Source organism: Coregonus clupeaformis, chromosome 19, assembly GCF_020615455.1.
Source record: "Coregonus clupeaformis isolate EN_2021a chromosome 19, ASM2061545v1, whole genome shotgun sequence".
Classification (NCBI taxonomy): domain Eukaryota; kingdom Metazoa; phylum Chordata; class Actinopteri; order Salmoniformes; family Salmonidae; genus Coregonus; species Coregonus clupeaformis.
Genome location: NC_059210.1, coordinates 20731280 through 20746167, shown reverse-complemented (window position 1 = coordinate 20746167; position 14888 = coordinate 20731280).

Here is a 14888-nt window from a genome sequence, read left to right as displayed (position 1 = left end):
TAGAGAGTGGGAAAGGGAGGGAGATCGACATAGAAGGGGGTAAGGAGAGAGAGAGTGAGAAATAGAGAGACACAGAGAGAGGGTAAAGGGTTAGCATGGTGAGAGAGACGGGGAAAGAGAGAGAAATAAAGACAGAGACGCAGAGAGAATGAGAAGGAGAAAGTGTAAGAGAGAGGGGTCTCTATATGCTGGGGGGAATGCAGTATTTCAGGCCCAGTGCTCTGTGCCATTTGAGTCACTGCAGGTTCCTCCCGCTCCAGGCTCTTCTATATAAAGCTCAGACAGCTGCTAGATTTTCCACCTTACTGGTGTGGAATTCGATTAATATAATGTACATCCATGTTTTTGCCCTCATCAGTGGAAACTCAAGGGGGCATGATCATGCAGGTCACTGGCCACATGTCTCGTGGTCATTGGCTATGAGGGACATAACTTGAAAATGGACAATAAAGTACCTATATCCTGCTCTATTGTATTGTATTGTATTGTATTATATAACTAAAATTTAGTTAAATGCATGTATCTTTGCACTTAGACTAACTCCCGGCAAGCTGTCCATCATTCAAGGTTGTGTCCTAAAATATTTCAAATTCATTTGTATTTGCCTCTTTTCAACATACAGTGCCTTCAGAAAGTATTCAGACCCATTGACTTTTTCCACATTTTGTTAGTTTACAGCCTTTTCTGTAGATGTATAAAAACCAAAAACTGAAATATTATATTTACATAACTATTCAGACCCTTTACTCAGTACTTTGTTGAAGCACCTTTGGCAGCAATTACAGCCTCAAGTCTTCTTGGGTACGACGCTACAAGCTTGGCACACCTGTATTTGGGGAGTTTCTCCCATTCTTCGCAGATCCTCTCAAGCTCTGTCAGGTTGGATGGGGAGCGTTGTTGCACAGCTATTTTCAGGTCTCTCCAGAGATGTTTGATCGTGTTCAAGTCCGGGCTCTGGCTGAGCCACTCAAGGACATTCAGAGACTTGTACCGAAGCCACTCCTGCGTTGTCTTGGCTGTGTGCTTAGGGTCGTTGTCCTGTTGGAAGATTAACCTTCGCCCCAGTCTGAGGTCCTGAGCGCTCTGGAGCAGGTTTTCATCAAGGATCTCTCTGTACTTTGCTCCGTTCATCTTTGCCTCGATCCTGACTAGTCTCCCAGTCCCTGCAGCTGAAAAACATCCCCACAGCATGATGCTGCCACCACAATGCTTCACTGTAGGGATGGTGCCAGGTTTCCTCCAGACGTGATGCTTGGCAGGCAGGCCAAAGAGTTCAATCTTGGTTTCATCAGACCAGAGAATCTTGTTTCTCATGGTCTGAGAGTCTTAACGTACCTTTTGGCAAACTCCAAGCGGGCTGTCATGTGCCTGTTACTGAGGAGTGGATTCCGTCTGGCCACTCTACCATAAAGGCCTAATTGGTGGAGTGCTGCAGAGATGGTTGTCCTTCTGGAAGGTTCTCCCATCTCCACAGACGAACTCTAGAGGTCTGTCAGAGTGACCATCGGGTTCTTGGTCACCTCACTGAACAAGGCACTTCTCCCCCGATTGATCAGTTTGGCCTGGAGGCCAGCTGTAGGAAGAGTCTTTGGTGGTTCCAAACGTCTTCCATTTAAGAATGATGGAGGCCACTGTGTTCTTGGGGACCGTCAATGCTGCAGAAATGTTTTGGTAGCCTTCCCCAGATCTGTGCCTCGACACAATCCTGTCTCGGAGCTCTACGGACAATTTGTTCAACCTCATTGCTTGGTTTTTGTTTTGACATGCACTGTCAACTGTGGACCTTATATAGACAGGAGTGTGCCTTTCCAAAACATGTCCAATCATTTGAATTTACCAATCAAGTTGTAGAAACATCTCAAGGAAACAGGATGCAACATGATCAATGGAAACAGGATGCACTTGAGCTCAATTTTGAGTCTCATAGCAAAGGGTCTGAATACTTGTGTAAATAGGGTATTTATTTTATAAATACAATTTCTAAAAACCTGTTTTCACTTTGTCATTATAGGTTATTGTGTGTAGATTTCTGAGGAAATTGTTTTATTTAATCAATTTTAGAATAAGGCTGTAACGTAACAAAATGTGGAAAAAGTCAAGGGGTCTGAATACTTTCCGAAGGCACTGTATCTCTGCTCTTTAAAAAAAAACTGCTAATCTACAGGCATGACAAGACAAAACGATTGTCATGCTCTCATCTCTTATGAGTTTTATATAATCTATGGTCATTTGACATGGATACGTCTCCTGTCTCCTGTCAAAGAGCAAGAGAAAACGTCCTATTCACACTAAACAAGGACGTCTTTCTTTTTATCCAATGATAACTGAAGACGAGTCCATGAGCGTTTAAAACCTGCCATTTTAATGACGTTCTCTCTCCCACCGCCGTCCATTAAGAGTTGGAAGTATCAAGTCGTGTGACAGAGTGTGTGTCGCAGTGCTTTCATCAAAGCCTTGCTCTGAGTCCTCCATCTCCTCGGGATCCGCCTTAATTACCATCTTCCTGATCATATCTCGTCTTGCCTCATCTCACGCTAGCTCAAAGGCTCTTTGGCGCATTTTATGAATTGCTCGGCACTGATGGAAACAGTCCATATAAACATAACTGGGACAAGGTTTGGTAGGGAGACGAAGGGGAGAACAGGGGGAGGAGGGGTTCATAAAAATGTAATCACTGAGGGATACCTTTTATAGTTATGAAGTTGTAGTGTGGCGGCGCCGCATGAGCGCACACACCCCCCACCGCCTTCCACCCCCACCGCCTCCCTCTATTAAAAGAGTCTGGGGCCGCGGGAGCAACATCTGCTGTGCCCAGAGAGAGAAAGAGAGAGAGGGGGAGGGAGGAAGGGAGGGAGAGAGAGAGGGAGAGAAAGAGAGAGAGAATAAGAGAGAGAATGAGAGAAAGAATGAGAGTGAGATGGTTAAATCTCACCTTTGGGGATGGCATAACGGAGAGAGTTTGTGGACGGCAGTATGTCGAACGTAAAAGAGAAATTTAAAACGTTTTGTCAATCTGGTGGCACTCGTACTGCCTACTCACGAATCCCGGTGTAGTTTAAATAGCCTTTGGACAGAGTTGTGGTACATTAGGTTTTAAGTGTGTTAGAACAAAGGCTTGAAAATGTAACAAACTCGGACATGGTTTTTCAAGTTGGGTGAATTAATGCTTTTGATGTAAAACATAAAAGTTATGTATAGAAAGATTTGGTAATCTGATGAGACAAAAAAACAAGGGCTATTGTCTCACGCCATAACTGTTGAAAAAACGGATTACCTTAAAAGTAGAAAACATTGTCACAGTTGACATTTACGCAATTGTTCATTTTATAAGTGTAAGTATAATTGTATTTCCTCTCAACATTGATTTACCCATAACATTATGGTAACACAATATGAATACAATGCTGTATTATTGATTAATCCATTATCCGTTTTATGATAGCCAGAAAATGTTGTGTTCAAATCAAATCAAATCAAATGTATTGGTCACATACACATGGTTAGCAGATGTTATTGCGAGTGTAGCGAAATGCTTATTCATATCAACTCGTCCCGTTTCCCATCTACATGAGCGATTTTACAACATTGATTTATCAATCTCATAGTTTACTATTGGCTGTCCATTGGATGAACGCAAGAGCCAATGGAAACCCGTGGAAATGTCCGATTTTGATCACAAATCGTGTGCGAGGACGGAGAACCATTGAAAAACAATTACTGGAAAACAGACTGGCTGACGAGTGGGTGGAATAAGCTGATTGGTCGCTCAAACCTTTCTGATGGATCGACTTCAATGGATGACTTGAGTGCGCTTGCTATTTGTCCTATCAGTGGGCCCTCTCAGGGATGTCCCAGTTGCACAGTGCACTTTCCCACTCCCCTCACTCTTCAGACCCTACGACGTCCTTTGGCAAATGTTCCGAAACGTGTTAGAAGGGAAAGGATAAATATTTTCCGGGCAAAGCAAGCCATCTGGTAGGCGGTGGAGAGACCAGCTGGGAGACACAGGAAGAGAACCGAGTCAGCTTCCCCCTAAAAAGGCATGTGTGAAAAGGCTAGCGTGGTGAATCAGGTGATCTCTCACGAACAGGGCCAGAGGGTCAGGTGATTCAGTGCCGGAGAAGAGTGCACCTGCTCAAGGTTATCCTCCTCAACCCGTGGGACGCGATGCGCTGGGCTGTGCTTGGTACATTGTGTCGAGTCAGTCGACACGAAAAAAATAGTTTTCTCCTTTCCCTCAATATCTTTATTCTATTTTTCCCTTACTCACTGCATGCTGGCAAATACTTTTTCCAGCTGGAGTATCTAAAATGGTTTGCTCGTTATTTTAGAAACCAGCTTTTCATAACGCGGAATGCAATACATTGTGCTGTTCCGATTAGTAGATAATGTGTCTCCAGGCAAAAAATTACTAATTCCTATAAATACAAAGAGGAAAATAGCACACTACAGGAAACAGTTTTGGTGCCTAAACACACCATTACAAAATGGCAATTACATAAGGAGATAGGCGCTGAAACACAATGGCTATTTTATAGTCGCATCTTTACATTTTCTCTCCTCTACCCTACCCCCTATGGTATTAGCAAACAAGCACATCTTTACAATTATCTTCACAAACATCCAAAACTATTTCCAGAACAGTTTGTTATTCGTTTGTGTGCTGAATAACTTTTCTGCGCCTCATGCCCTCCAATAAGGTTTGGCCTAATCCTAGTCGCCGGTCAATCAATGATGACAACAGTTTTGACAGTTGCTGCTGAGAGACAGCATGGGGGCTTATCCACAAACCTGGAATGGCTTCACCCTGTCCTTCATCATTGCCACAGCTTGACACATGCTCAGTGTGACACCTTGACTGATTGCCTCATCGCGGACCAGGCTGAGGACCATGAGTGATGTGTTGCGAAGTGGCTTCAGTCTATACAATGCCACTCTGGCGTTTTGAAAGGTACTTTAGATGGCAGCTTATTCCGTATTAGGTTTATGTACAGTGGGTTAAATAATGGATGTCTGTTGATGCTGTCCCCCATGTTGATTTATCGACTCAATTCCAAGGATGAGGGAAGGTCATACAGTGTAGGTGAGATAGTGAGAGTATGGAACGTGGAGCATTGACAGGCTTGGCTTAGGCTGAGGCGAACTGGGCGGTAGGGTGAAAGGGCACGGGTGACACTGGTTAGAGGTCTCTACATCAATACACACCAGAGGAACCAGCCAGGGTCAGCAAAAGAGTCTGGGAGGGGGAGACGTGGCTACCATTTATCAGCACTAAGCAAGAGCAGCTAGTGGGACATCAATCCATCAGTAACATAGGCTATCTGTCACACATACACACACTAATAAGGTACATATACAAAAGGTCAGTGTGCAGATGAAGAAGTATGTGCAAACCACAGGGTGCACATCATATTCCCAATCACAAGCATTATACCCCCCAATGATTCTCCCCTGTTTTCAATCTGTATGATAAAGACACTCATGGAATAAGCATAGAGAAGAAGGCGATTCTTACTAGCAGAAACAAAGGGGGAGCATCCATAAAGACAGCAGCATAACACAGCTGGAATGAGCAGCAGAAAAACTCCTCTAGACAATTGCCTCGCTAGAAAGCTGAGGGAATTTCCATCCACCCAGCAAATATTGATTTTTCTCTCCTTCTCCATCATCCTTCATTCCTTTCTCTTCCCCCACTCCGCACCCCCTCCTGCACAGCTAGGCCCTCTGTGGTTTTGTTAAAAGTAGCACACTAGAAGTCATGGATCTTTAGCCACTTTGACTAAAATCTCCAATGACTTTCTCGCCTTCATCTTAGCGCTTCGAAGTGCTTGCTTCAAAGTTCAAAGTTCAAACCAGGATAAACCATCTATAGTTCAGATAAAACTCAAGTTAAAATACATGAAAATGAATTGTGTATGTACTATACTTTACCTTTTTACCTACAGTGTCACGCCCTGGCTCGGGGGACTGTTAAATGTTGAGCCAGGGTGTGGAGTTTCTGTTACATTTTCTATGCTTTTGTTCTAGATCATTTATATCTATGTTGGCCAGGGTGGTTCCCAATCAGAGACAGCTGCAGCTCGTTGTCTCTGATTGGGGACCATACTTAGGCAGCCTGTTTGGCACTAGTATTTTGTGGGATCTTGTTCCGTAGGGTTTTGTGTATAACCTAGGACTTCACGTATCGTTTGGTTTATTGTTTTGGTTCGTGTGTACTCAATAAAGAATGTATGCTTATCACGCTGCGCCTTGGTCCGCTTCATCTGTCGACGATCGTGACAGATGAAGCGGACCAAGGCGCAGCGTGATAAGCGTACATTCTTTATTGAGTACACACGAACCAAAACCATAAACCAAACGATACGTGAAGAACAAAAGCATAGAAAATGTAACAGAAACTCCACACCCTGGCTCAACATGTAAGAGTCCCCCGAGCCAGGGCGTGGCATACAGTGCTGAAGGCTCTGCCCTATAGGCCCTACTGAATAAGCCATGTCTGGTGGTGTCATTTCAAAATAACCAATAATGCAATGTTATTATTTCATGACTGAAAATAATATATACAATGCATTCGGAAAGTATTCAGACCCCTTCACTTTTTCCACATTTTGTTACACTACAGCCTTATTCTAAAATGGATGTTTTTTTTCCCCCCTCATCAATCTACACACAATACCCCATAATGTCAAAGCAAAGACACGTTTTTAGAAATGTTTGCAAATGTATTAAAAATAAAAAACGGAAATATGAAGCACCTTTGGCAGCAATTACAGCCTTGAGTCTTCTTGGGCATGACGCTACATCCTTGGCACACCTGTATTTGGGGAGTTTCTCCCATTCTTCTCTGCAGATCTTCTCAAGCTTTGTCAGGCTGCACAGCTATTTTCAGGTCTCTCCAGAGATGTTCGATCGTGTTCAAGTCCGGGCTCTGGCTGAGCCACTCAAGGACATTCAGAGACTTGTCCCGAAGCCACTCCTGCGTTGCCTTGGCTGTGTGCTTAGGGTCGTTTTCCTGTTGGAAGGAGTACTTTGCTCTGTTCATCTTTGCCTCGATCCTGACTAGTCTCCCAGTCCCTGCCGCTGAAAAACATCCACCACCATGCTTCACCATAGGGATGGTGCCAGGTTTCCTCCAGACGTGACGCTTGGCATTCAGGCCAATGAGTTCAATCTTGGTTTCATCAGACCAGAGAATCTTGTTTCTCATGGTCTGAGAGTCTTTAGGTGCCTTTTGGCAAACCCCAAGTGGGCTGTCATGTGCCTTTTACTGAGGAGTGGCTTCCGTCTGGCCACTCTACCATAAAGGCCTGATTGGTGGAGTGCTGCAGAGATGGTTGTCCTTCTGGAAGGTTCTCCCAGCTCCTGAGAGGAACTGTGGAGCTCAGTCAGAGTGACCATCGGGTTCTTGGTCACCTCCCTGACCAGGCCCTTCTCCCCCGATTGCTCAGTTTGGCAGGGAGGCCAGCTCTAGGAAGAGTCTTGGTGGTTCCAAACGTCTTCCATTTAAGAATGATGGAGGCCACTGTGTTCTTGGGGACCGTCAATGCTGCAGAAATGTGTTGGTACCCTTCCCCAGATCTGTGCCGCGACACAATCCTGTCTCGGAGCTCTACACAGAATTCGTTCGACCTCATGGCTTGGTTTTTGCTCTGACATGCATTGTCAACTGTGGGACCTTATATAGACAGTTGTGTTTCTTTCCAAATCATGTCCAATCAATTGAATTTACCACAGGTGGACGCCAATCAAGTTGTAGAAACATCTCAAAGATGATTAATGGAAACAGGATGCACCTGATCTCAATTTCAAAGGGTCTGAATAGTTATGTAAATAAGGTATATCTGTTTTTTATTTTTAATACATTTGCAAAAATGTCAAAAAACCTGTTATCGCTTCGTCATTATGGGGTATTGTGCGTAGATTGATGAGGGTAAAAAATAGTTGAATCAATTTTAGAATAGGACTGTAATGTAAGAAAATGTGAAAAGGGGTCTGAATACTTTCCGAATGCACTGTACATCTGACGCACACGACACACCAAAATAAGGTATATTGATAGCTGTATCAAAAACTTCATATTCAGAAAATGTGATACTACATACAAGAGTGAAATTCTCAAGAAATGCTACAACCTTCCAACCAATTTGACAACTTTACACTCCCCTACCACCCCCATATAATTCACCTGGCCAACTGCCAAAATTCATGATAAGGGTTTAGAAACGGAGCACACAGGAGTCACAGTATACAGTAGAGGCAGCACTGCCAAGTTTTACTACAATCTGCTAAGTGTTGCTAGACTACTTGATATCATGCCACCTACACCACAGATTAATCTGATATCATGATGACACTTGGCTTGTTTATTCAATCTATCTCCCTATGTAACACACTCAGATCTCGTTTTAAGCAACCAAGCCATCTGGCCTGTGAAACCGCACTACGCTGGGCTTCTGACTCACTCTTACTTAAACAACACTAGCCGCAACACTTGCTATGAGCCAACTACTGGTACTATATAAATGCATTATCAGAATGTATGCATTTGTAGGCTCTCATAAGGAACCATGAGATGTTATGAATGCTTCTATTAGTCTTTATAAAGGTTGTTGAAAGGTGCCACAAGTTGTTATGAATGCTTATAAGTCTTATATGGCACTATGGGTTGATAGAAGGAATTGCAATTACTTTATAATGGCTTATGCACAATGTGTTACTGACACCTCCTTCACTATGCATTTTGAGTGGTTTAGAACTGTGTTTGTCAACCCAAATGTACACACCCATCACTTCATCCTCATAGAGGGCCAATACCATTTACCTGTCATTACGTTGTCATGATGTTTGTCAGCAATGTTACCTTAATGACCTTGTTATGCATAATACAACTTAATTACGCCTCCAAAGTGTTGTGTGTCAATGGAATAGAGGGGGCGGTAACACCTTGGCCAATTTCTAAATGAGCTCTGGGGGGGTTGCCCACACATCCTCTGGCTCCCCCTAGTGAGGACCTCCAAAACTAGAAGTGTTTTTTTTTTTTTTTTTTTTTTTTAATCCAGGTGAGACCCATTGGGATGGCCAAGAGGCAACATCACAATCATTAAAGTCGTAAGTGGTCCTCTGTGGCTTAGTTGATTAGTGCATGGCGCAAACAACGCCAGGGTCATTTCAATTCCAGCTGGGGCCATCAATATGAAAAAGTATGCACTCACAGTTGTAAGTCGCTTTGGATAACAATATCTGCTGAATTGCATTACTGATATATTAAGTAGTGATTTACTGTCATAGTGTGTACATAATATATAGTTATTACACAGTACTTACTTGTAGTTACCATGTTATTACATAAGTAGCCTATTGATGAAAATAGTCTTATAAAGTGTGTTCTTGTAGGCAGTATCATCAGACTAATAAGAGCTTGTGTTTACAAACTAGTATCTACACATGGATATAGGCTTTGTGTAAGAGTCCATACTTGCCAATGTTCAGAATCCATGGTCATATTTTAGGTTTGCAAAATCAATCTGAAATCAACTCATGCGGCACAACTCATGCGGCACGTTTTATAAGAGGGGCCTTTGTGTATGGGAGTTACTGTGGCACAGTCATGTCGCCATTACATCATAGTGCCATTTACTGCATGGACAAGGTTACTTTCAGCGCTGAACAGAGTTTGAACAGTTTTCTCAGAGAGATTGTTCAGTGAATGGCACAAGCGCTAACATATACTGCTAAAGCTGCATTAAGACATAAAAAAAAACACTAAGGGCTCGATTCAATCCATAAATTCTGAAATTCTGTGCTGTAGCGCTATTGAAATTTAAAGGCAATGTTTCCACGTTGAGGGAGACTACATTCATGATAAACGCTGCAAATGTCAGCTCATTCGGAAATTACCTTTACATCTCAATCGCACTATAGTGCTGAAGCCCTTTTATATACACTGCTCAAAAAAATAAAGGGAACACTAAAATAACACATCCTAGATCTGAATGAATGAAATAATCTTATTAAATACTTTTTTCTTTACATAGTTGAATGTGCTGACAACAAAATCACACAAAAATGTTCAATGGAAATCAAATTTATCAACCCATGGAGGTCTGGATTTGGAGTCACCCTCAAAATTTAAGTGGAAAACCACACTTCAGGCTGATCCAACTTTGATGTAATGTCCTTAAAACAAGTCAAAATGAGGCTCAGTAGTGTGTGTGGCCTCCACGTGCCTGTATGACCTCCCTACAACGCCTGGGCATGCTCCTGATGAGATGGCGGATGGTCTCCTGAGGGATCTCCTCCCAGACCTGGACTAAAGCATCCGCCAACTCCTGGACAGTCTGTGGTGCAACGTGGCGTTGGTGGATGGAGCGAGACATGATGTCCCAGATGTGCTCAATTGGATTCAGGTCTGGGGAACGGGCGGGCCTGTCCATAGCATCAATGCCTTCCTCTTGCAGGAACTGCTGACACACTCCAGCCACATGAGGTCTAGCATTGTCTTGCATTAGGAGGAACCCAGGGCCAACCGCACCAGCATATGGTCACAAGGGGTCTGAGGATCTCATCTCGGTACCTAATGGCAGTCAGGCTACCTCTGGCGAGCACACGGAGGGCTGTGCGGCCCCCCAAAGAAATGCCACCCCACACCATGACTGACCCACCGCCAAACCGGTCATGCTGGAGGATGTTGCAGGCAGCAGAACGTTCTCCACGGCGTCTCCAGACTCTGTCACGTCTGTCACATGTGCTCAGTGTGAAACTGCTTTCATCTGTGAAGAGCACAGGGTGCCAGTGGCGAATTTGCCAATCTTGGTGTTCTCTGGCAAATGCCAAACGTCCTGCACGGTGCTGGGCTGTAAGCACAACCCACACCTGTGGACGTCGGGCCCTCATACCACCCTCATGGAGTCTGTTTCTGACCGTTTGAGCAGACATGCACATTTGTGGCCTGCTGGAGGTCGTTTTGCAGGGCTCTGGCAGTGCTCCTCCTGCTCCTCCTTGCACAAAGGTGGAGGTAGCAGTCCTGCTGCTGGGTTGTTGCCCTTCTACAGCCTCCTCCATGTCTCCTGATGTACTGGCCTGTCTCCTGGTAGCGCCTCCATGCTCTGGACACTACGCTGACAGACACAGCAAACCTTCTTGCCACAGCTCGCATTGATGTGCCATCCTTGATGAGCTGCACTACCTGAGCCACTTGTGTGGGTTGTAGACTCAGTCTCATGCTACCACTAGAGTGAAAGCACCGCCAGCATTCAAAAGTGACCAAAACATCAGCCAGGAAGCATAGGAACTGAGAAGTGGTCTGTGCTCACCACCTGCAAAACCAGTCCTTTATTGGGGGTGTCTTGCTAATTGCCTATAATTTCCACCTGTTGTCTATTCCATTTGCACAACAGCATGTGAAATTTATTGTCAATCAGTGTTGCTTCCTAAGTGGACAGTTTGATTTCACAGAAGTGTGATTGACTTGGAGTTACATTGTGTTGTTTAAGTGTTCCCTTTATTTTTTTGAGCAGTGTATATTTCCACACTATGAGGTTGGAATAATACTTTTAGTGTACGAGCTGTTTGAAAAGACTGCCTGAAATTTCAGCATGTTTGGTGGGATGTAGTTTTGGCCTTCCATGGTGACATCACCATGCGGTAAATTAGCTAGCCCTTTCCTGCAGTCAAATGACCTAGTGGCCTCAATGGTGGAATGTTATTAATATTTTTCATAATTTCATAATTAACAAAAATCATTTTTAAAAGCTAGTGTGAGGTGTTTACTTTTGTTTCAAAGTAGATGTCTTTAAGACTACCAAAAAACACTGTGTTTGACCCTGATTTAGCCCACTGCAGTAAAAGATTAATAGACCAATAAGAAAGAGAGTTCCAGAACTCTGCAATAACAGCTAACTTTCTATTTTCCCCTCCTCATTCAGACCACTCCCAGACAGTCATAGATAACTACTTACTTGAGAAATTGCTCTTTGCTAAGAAGCTTTTTGTTTCTATTTGACCATTTAATTGAAAACAATCACAGTAAGGTACAAGCATTTCGCTACACCCGCAATAACATCTGCTAAATATGTGTATGTGACCAATACAATTTGATTTGATTTGATTTGAATTGTTACCCAGAAATGATTTGATGTTGAGATAAAAACGGCTGCATTGGACCTTTAATGTACGTGTTGGATTTCGCTGTGGTAACTTCAATGAGTAAATCTGTTGAGCTGGTCATGGTTGTTTGGCATTTTGTATGTTACAATTATATAATGTAAGGAGGAAGATGGAGAGAAAATAAACTATTTGTGTTTAACACCTGTGTGGCTCAGTTGGTAGAGCATGGAGCTTGCAATGCCAGGGTTGTGGGGTCAATTCCCACAGGGGATCAGTATAAAAAAAATTGATGCACTCTCTACTGTAAGTTGCTCTGGATAAGAGTGTCTGCTAAATGACTCAAATGTAAATTTGGTCAAACTCTGTCTCAAGAGTAGTTTAGAAATGTATTCTGTGCTCTGATAAATCTCCCTTTCAACTGCTGTATGTGTGAATACCTAATGTGTTACCTACACTCCGTCAAGCAAACAATGCTTTTTCTTCACTGCTGCAATCATGATTAATTGTAGCCTGCTTGAGATTTGCCTCCCAAATTTATTGCAATTCCGTTAGTACTAAATTAATGACTTGGGAGTGGATATGGCTGTTTTATCATAATGTACATTGATGAAGTGGACATGTCTGATCAATGTAATCTGTGATCTTACCAGCAGATAGCTCTTTATCATGTTTTGCAGTTCATGAGAGTATACAGGTACTTTCAGTGGATGAGCTGGTAACCAGAGCATATTGGTAACATTTTACCGAATTGACATGTCATGGACCAATTCTATTGTATTATTATTTTTATTTTTTACTTTAATTTAAAAAGCCCAGCACTAACACACATTCAACTACCTTAAAACTTAAATGAATAACCGGGCAACTACACACATTTCAGCAAATAAACACCGGGTCTAAATGAATTGTTTACAAGGTTACCATGAATTGTTTATGTGGTTTAATGTTTGATTTGTTACATTAAATAATTCAGTAATGACTTGAAAAAATTATGACGATAATCCGTTTTTATCACCAGTTAGAAACTGCTAACCATTGGCTGCTGAGAACTGCTCGCTAACTGGCAAGTACAAAAACAGTCAACAACTTCTCTGTAGCTCAGCTGGTAGAGCGCGGCGCTTGTAACGCCAAGGTAGTGGGTTCGATCCCCAGGACCACCCATACACAAAAAATATATATATATGCACGCATGACTGTAAGTAGCTTTGGATAAAAGCGTCTGCTAAATGGCATATTATTATTATTATAGAAATCGGTTGATCGGCCTCTATTGGCGAAAGTAAGAACTGCTGAAAATGCACAGTCAAAGAAGAGAATAATTATTCTGTCAAGGAAGCTTTTGTAACACTTTTTTTATAGAGGCATACTAAGACAAAAGAAACGTGACACAAGTGTGTAAATGATAACATATTTGTGCAGGAAATTAAGAATTGATTAAAATGCTGGAGTGAATGCTCAAATTAATTAACTATGCAAATGAGCAAAAGAAATAGAAGCCTGGCTCAAATAGAAGCATGTCTCTAAAAGCACCTGTTGTGTTCAATGATTTAAGCAAATAAACGCACAGGCTATTAATTTAAGTTTTACAGTATTCAACTTATCACCAATTAGTTTAATCGGGGGTGTTAGTGCTGGGCTAGAACCCCTGTGGGTCCACCATTAATGGTTTGAGAAGCTATGATCTAAGAAACATTGAGCGGCTGTGAACTTTGGGAAAACTTTCCAGGAGGAGAGTACTTTAAATCTCTTGTTTCAATGGCCCACAGGGTTTGAAGATGACTTAGTTATTTCCATCCCAAACACTTCCCATACGGCTGCTGCCTTCACCCTACCTAGACTTGATTAACTCACAGCTACATAATACATATAATACATTGCAGCTGAGGCATTCAATTACCTGTAATTAGGCCATAGATTGAATGTTCTGATCTAGTTAATTGATTGTATTGTTCATTAATTTAAAACCAAATCTTCTTTGTGCGAGGGATGTGATTCAACGGCTGATGCCAACTTGGAGAGAAGGTCATTCATCTTGTGATGTCTGATATGGAATGTCCCTAATGTGAGCGCAGTCATGTCGATCACGGACTTCTTTGAGTTTTGCAGAGACATACTGTATGCTGCAGAGGCCCTGGAAACCACAGTGCAAAAGTTAACTACAGAAAGATTATTCCATTAAGGGAATTAAACTATTAGGTGTATTATCTCTAATTAGGATTTGTCAGTAATTTGCCAGTAATCATCCAAAACGAAGGCGGTAATTACTAACTCTGCAGGTGTGTTGATGGAATCACAAGTTAATTGACCCAACCAATGGACATAATCACCAGGGAAAAAACTTTTACTGAAAGCCAAAAATGGCTATATGGGATTACTTTCTTGGGATCCTTGGGATGTCCCTACCCTAAACCCTAAACTTAAAGGAGCAATCAGCAGTAGCTACATCTATTTTTGGACTTATAAATTAAAGATATGTACCCATTGATTCTTGAAGAATATAACTTATAAATGAGGTCAGTTCAACTGTCGTAACCCATCAGAACCCAAAATATAAGCTTGTTTTACTCCAATGTTTGTAAACAAAGTAAATGTAAGCAAACACTGTTTCGCCTCAAAACTATAATGTTGATATGATGGATGGTCAGTCCTTGTAGCCATAGCTATGAATTTGAAAGTGGATACATTTCTCCAGCCCCATCCCTCAGGTTTTTAGCAAAACCGTGGCGGGCAGTATGCATTGTTATTGTTTCAACTGCTGATGGCCGCTTTAACCCCTACCCTAA